The 6,000-nt window shown below is 41.4% G+C and overlaps 1 protein-coding gene across 4 annotated transcripts in view; it reads right to left on the minus strand.

The window, feature by feature from the left end:
* The window catches only part of LOC118382308 (cell migration-inducing and hyaluronan-binding protein), a 91,398-nt gene that overhangs the window by 56,843 nt on the left and 28,555 nt on the right, over positions 1–6,000 (minus strand). The gene's annotated exons all lie outside the window — the stretch shown is intronic.

Here is a 6,000-nt window from a genome sequence, read left to right on the forward strand (position 1 = left end):
GCAATCTCAACCCTTGTCTCTCTCCCCCCCCCCGCATCTCAACCCTCTTTCTCTCTTTCCTCCGCTCCAACCCCCTTTACTGATCCCCCTCTCTCTCCCAATTGTTAATGATGCGGAAGACAAGCAGATCTAGAACCTGGGTACTGTTGGTTCTGAAATGGTCTGCCTTCAGGGAGCCGTTGGAATGAAACCCCCACCATTTGCCCTGCTACTGGCGCTCCCCTGACAACACTCAACCATCCTCCACTGATGAAACGGAGAGAGTTGGAGAACATACCGTGACCCTATTAGGAATGAAATTTGTCCGTGTGTGTTTCTCAACCCTGTGTCTGCCAGAAACTGCCTGCCTGTCTCAGATTATCATGGTGAAAAGATTTAATTTGGATATACATTAATATTATTGTGAACCACATGCAGAGACACATTATCAACTGTCCCTGAAAATGCATCATTAGCCACACAAACACTTTCCAATTAAAACCCCCACGCATCTCAACCCTCCTTTACTGATTCTCTCTCACTCATCTCAACCCTCCTTTACTCTCTCTCCCTCTCGCATCTCTCCTCTCTCTACTCTCTCTCTCTCTCATCTCAACTCTCTCTCTACTCTCCCTCACTCTCTCAACTCTCTCTTCTCTCTCTCTCTCTCTCTCAACTCTCTCTTCTGGCCACGCCCACATGCAAGACAGAAATAGCAGACACACTGTATATAACTTATTAACTGATTGCCTAACTTTATCCAAACAGGCTTATGTTTTGGTGTCAGTGCCTTCATCAGAGCCTTGGGTAGATGAAAGCCTCTGCCTAACTCTTTAGACATCCACAACAAGAGCATCTAATTGTGCATCACTGGAGGGCTTACGGAATGAATAAATACAGAAATTAAATTAATAGGTAGATCGAAGTTGAAAGGGGTTAGTGATGAGCCAGAGTCTACCTTTCATTAAAATAGATTGAACACACACACACACACACACCTAATTAATAGGCCTAGAAAACAGAGCTGCAGCCCCTAGATAAACAACTCATTATTCAGGGAATTTTAAACATTGATGTATCTACTGTGGAAGTCTTCAGAGTGAACTACTATCTGCTCTTATAGTCAAACTAACTGAAAAAGCATGCAAGCACACACACACACACACACACACACACACACACACACACACACACACACACACACACACACACACACACACACACACACACACACACACACACACACACACACACACACACACACACACACACACAGCCAATTGAGGGCATGTCACAATAAATCAGTGGTAACTTTTAGAAAGCAGAGACAGAGCCATAGAGAATTGCTGGGAGCTGAAAGGAATGAAGGCAGCGACCAAAAATAATGTCATGTATCATCAACACAGGTAAGGTTAACAGACAACTGTATCACAGGAGGTTGGTGGCACCTTAATTGGGGAGGACAGGCTAGTGGTAAAGGCTGGAGCAGAATAGGTGGAATGGTACCAAATACATCAAATACATGGTTTCCATGTGTTTTGATGCCATTCCATTTACGTTCCAGCCATTATTATGAGCGAGAGAGAGAGTGAGAGCGCGAGAGAGAGAGCGCGAGAGCGCGAGAGCTAGAGCGCGAGAGCGAGAGAGCGAGAGAGAGCGAGACAGCGAGAGAGGTACAGTGACATCGGTAAGGTGACATCCGTATCCGTAAGACAGAGCGATAGAAAGACAGTGTCTGAATAACTAAAGCTGCATTCTAAATAGAAGGCATATTCGGTATCATGTTTTATAGTATGTGATATTTCAAAAATGTAGTATGCTTTAAATGGCAGGATGTCATTCTAATTTCATCTTCTTAATCTAGTAGAATTCACTGCAAACTATTGAGGAAAAGAATCCTCTTAAGAACCATGTGTCTGACAACAGGTGATAATCAGGGTAAGCGCTGAATGAATGGAGGGAATCAACACATTTGTACATTAGATGTACATTAGATGACACATACTCAGTAGAATGAGACTAGTATGCTGATGTTTGTGCTTGCTGCAGTCCTCTTCTAATAAAAACTACGTTCTAAATAGTATTAGTAGGATTAGAAAACAGTATGCAGTTTTAGTAAGTAGTACGCAAGACAGATTTCAGGGACACGGCCAAAAGAAAGTGAGAGAGAGACAGAGAGAGAGAGAGAGATGGATAAATATGTAGAGACAGAGAAAGAGAGACAGATGGATAAAGATGTAGACAGAGAAAGAGAGACAGATGGATAAAGATGGATAGAGACAGAGACACAGAAAGAGAGACAGATGGATAAAGATGTAGAGACAGAGAAATCAGAGATAGATGGATAAAGATGTAGAGACAGAGAGAGAGAAGATGGATAAAGATGATAGAGACAAAGAAAGAGAGACAGATGGATAAAGATGTAGAGACAGACAAAGAGAGACAGATGGATAAAGATGTAGACAGAGAAAGAGACAGATGGATAAAGATGTAGAGACAGAGAAAGAGAGACAGATGGATAAAGATGTAGACAGAAAAGAGAGACAGATGGATAAAGATGTAGAGACAGAGAAAGATGAGCGAGAGAGACAGATGGATAAAGATGTAGACACAGAGAAAGAGAGACAGATGGATAAAGATGTAGACACAGAGAAAGAGAGAGAGACAGATGGATAAAGATGTAGAGACAGAGAAAGAGAGAGATGGATAAAGATGTAGAGACAGAGAAAGAGAGACAGATGGATAAAGATGAGACAGAGAAAGAGAGACAGATGGATAAAGATGTAGACAGAGAAAGAGAGACAGATGGATAAAGATGTAGAGACAGAGAAAGAAGACAGATGGATAAAGAATAGACAAAGAAGAGACAGATGGATAAAGATGTAGAGACAGATCAGAGAGACAGATGGATAAAGATTTAGACAAAAGAGAGACAGATGGATAAAGATGTCATCTTCTTAGACAGAGTAAAAGAGACAGATGGATAAAGATGTAGAGACAGAGAAAGAAGACAGATGGATAAAGATGTAGACAGAGAAAGAGAGACAGATGGATAAAGATGTAGAGACAGAGAAAGAGAGACAGATGGATAAAGATAGACAGAGAAAGAGAGACAGATGGATAAAGATGTAGAGACAGAGAAAAAGACAGATGGATAAAGATGTAGACAGATTAGAGACAGATGGATAAAGTTTAGAGACAGAGAAAGAGAGACAGATGGATAAAGATGTAGAAACAGAGAAAGAGAGACAGATGGATAAAGATGTAGAGACAGAGAAAGAGAGACAGATGGATAAAGATGTAGAGACAGAGAAAGAGAGACAGATGGATAAAGATGTAGACAGAGAAAGAGAGACAGATGGATAAAGATGTAGAGACAGAGAAAGAGAGACAGATGGATAAAGATGTAGAGACAGAGAAAGAGAGACAGATGGATAAAGATGTAGAGACAGAGAAAGAGACAGATGGATAAAGATGTAGAGACAGAGAAAGAGAGACAGATGGATAAAGATGTAGAGACAGAGAAAGAGAGACAGATGGATAAAGATGTAGAGACAGAGAAAGAGAGACAGATGGATAAAGATGTAGACAGAGAAAGAGACAGATGGATAAAGATGTAGAGACAGAGAAAGAGAGACAGATGGATAAAGATGTAGAGACAGAGAAAGAGAGACAGATGGATAAAGATGTAGACAGAGAAAGAGAGACAGATGGATAAAGATGTAGACAGAGAAAGAGAGACAGATGGATAAAGATGTAGAGACAGAGAAAGAGAGACAGATGGATAAAGATGTAGAGACAGAGAAAGAGAGACAGATGGATAAAGATGTAGAGACAGAGAAAGAGAGACAGATGGATAAAGATGTAGAGACAGAGAAAGAGAGACAGATGGATAAAGATGTAGAGACAGAGAAAGAGAGACAGATGGATAAAGATGTAGACAGAGAAAGAGAGACAGATGGATAAAGATGTAGAGACAGAGAAAGAGAGACAGATGGATAAAGATGTAGACAGAGAAAGAGAGACAGATGGATAAAGATGTAGAGACAGAGAAAGAGAGACAGATGGATAAAGATGTAGAGACAGAGAAAGAGACAGATGGATAAAGATGTAGAGACAGAGAAAGAGAGACAGATGGATAAAGATGTAGACAGAGAAAAGAGACAGATGGATAAAGATGTAGAGACAGAGAAAGAGAGACAGATGGATAAAGATGTAGAGACAGAGAAAGAGAGACAGATGGATAAAGATGTAGAGACAGAGAAAGAGAGACAGATGGATAAAGATGTAGAGACAGAGAAAGAGAGACAGATGGATAAAGATGTAGAGACAGAGAAAGAGAGACAGATGGATAAAGATGTAGAGACAGAGAAAGAGAGACAGATGGATAAAGATGTAGAGACAGAGAAAGAGAGACAGATGGATAAAGATGTAGAGACAGAGAAAGAGATACAGATGGATAAAGATGTAGAGACAGAGAAAGAGAGACAGATGGATAAAGATGTAGACAGAGAAAGAGAGACAGATGGATAAAGATGTAGACAGAGAAAGAGAGACAGATGGATAAAGATGTAGAGACAGAGAAAGAGAGACAGATGGATAAAGATGTAGAGACAGAGAAAGAGAGACAGATGGATAAAGATGTAGAGACAGAGAAAGAGAGACAGATGGATAAAGATGTAGAGACAGAGAAAGAGAGACAGATGGATAAAGATGTAGAGACAGAGAAAGAGAGACAGATGGATAAAGATGTAGACAGAGAAAGAGAGACAGATGGATAAAGATGTAGAGACAGAGAAAGAGAGATGGAGAGCGATTACATAAGATATAATGGAATGTAGAGAGGAAGCTCATGACTTACTATGATGCCCCAGAGGCCTTCAGAAGCCTGGGAATAGATTAATGTTCGGCCCCAGGAAGAGAGAGCCTTTCTGGGATTCAAGCATTTCCCACAGCAAGTGCTGCCTAAATCCCTGTAAGTCAGATGGAATGGAGTTCAGGTTTGGAGATAGAGTTGAGATGTGCTTCGGGCCAGGGATCTGATTAGGAACATGTTGTATAGCTATACAGGGATTTAGACAGTGTTTGCTGCCAGAAGCCTCTGGAGCTTCATAGTAAGTCAAGCTTCCTTTCTTCATCTCATCTAATTGCTCACTATCTTCCTTTGTCTCTCTCTCTCAGGTTCAGAATGCTCTCAATGAACACTTGTTTGACTATTGTCTGTATGCTTGTATAATGGTGTGGCAGACACACACACAGATACACACACACGCACACAGACGCACACAGACACACACACGCACAGACGCACACACAGACACACAGACGCACACACACACACAGACACACACAGACACGCACACACACAGAGGCACACAGACACACACAGACACACACAGACAAATAAAGGTGGTGGGGTGTCAGAATACTTGTTTGAGTTTTGTGAGTCTGTCTGGCCAAAGAAGTCACTTGGTTTGGACCATTTGCATGAAAAGAAAAAGGACTAAAGAAGGCTTTAGGGTTGTGTCCCAAATTACACCCTATTCCCTTTACAGTGCTACTAGATCCCTGGTCAAATGTAGTGCACTGTGTCGGGAATATGCTGCCATTTGGGACACTGACTAGGAGTTGGAACACTCTAACCTTGTTATTGTGAGTATGAGGGTGAGAAATGTAAAACACATGGTAGAATGAAACACACACACGCACACATACATACATACAACTCACTACGCACACGCGCGCACACACACACACACACACACACAACTCACTATTATACAACTTCCACTTATGCATTCACAAGAATCTCTCCAACAGCTATTTTCAGCACATAAACAATCTTCTCTCTGTCCGTTCCAATGAGCAGTGTGTTCCAAAACCACTGTCATTCAACCATTGTCATTTAGTAGCTCAAGCTTCTGCGCTGGGAAGCAGAAATCTGGGGCATACAAACATTACCTATGCTTCATTCTCAGGCCTGTATTCTCCCTATATAGTGCACTATATAGTCTAAAGTAG

This window comes from Oncorhynchus keta, unplaced genomic scaffold, assembly GCF_023373465.1.
Source record: "Oncorhynchus keta strain PuntledgeMale-10-30-2019 unplaced genomic scaffold, Oket_V2 Un_contig_23053_pilon_pilon, whole genome shotgun sequence".
Classification (NCBI taxonomy): domain Eukaryota; kingdom Metazoa; phylum Chordata; class Actinopteri; order Salmoniformes; family Salmonidae; genus Oncorhynchus; species Oncorhynchus keta.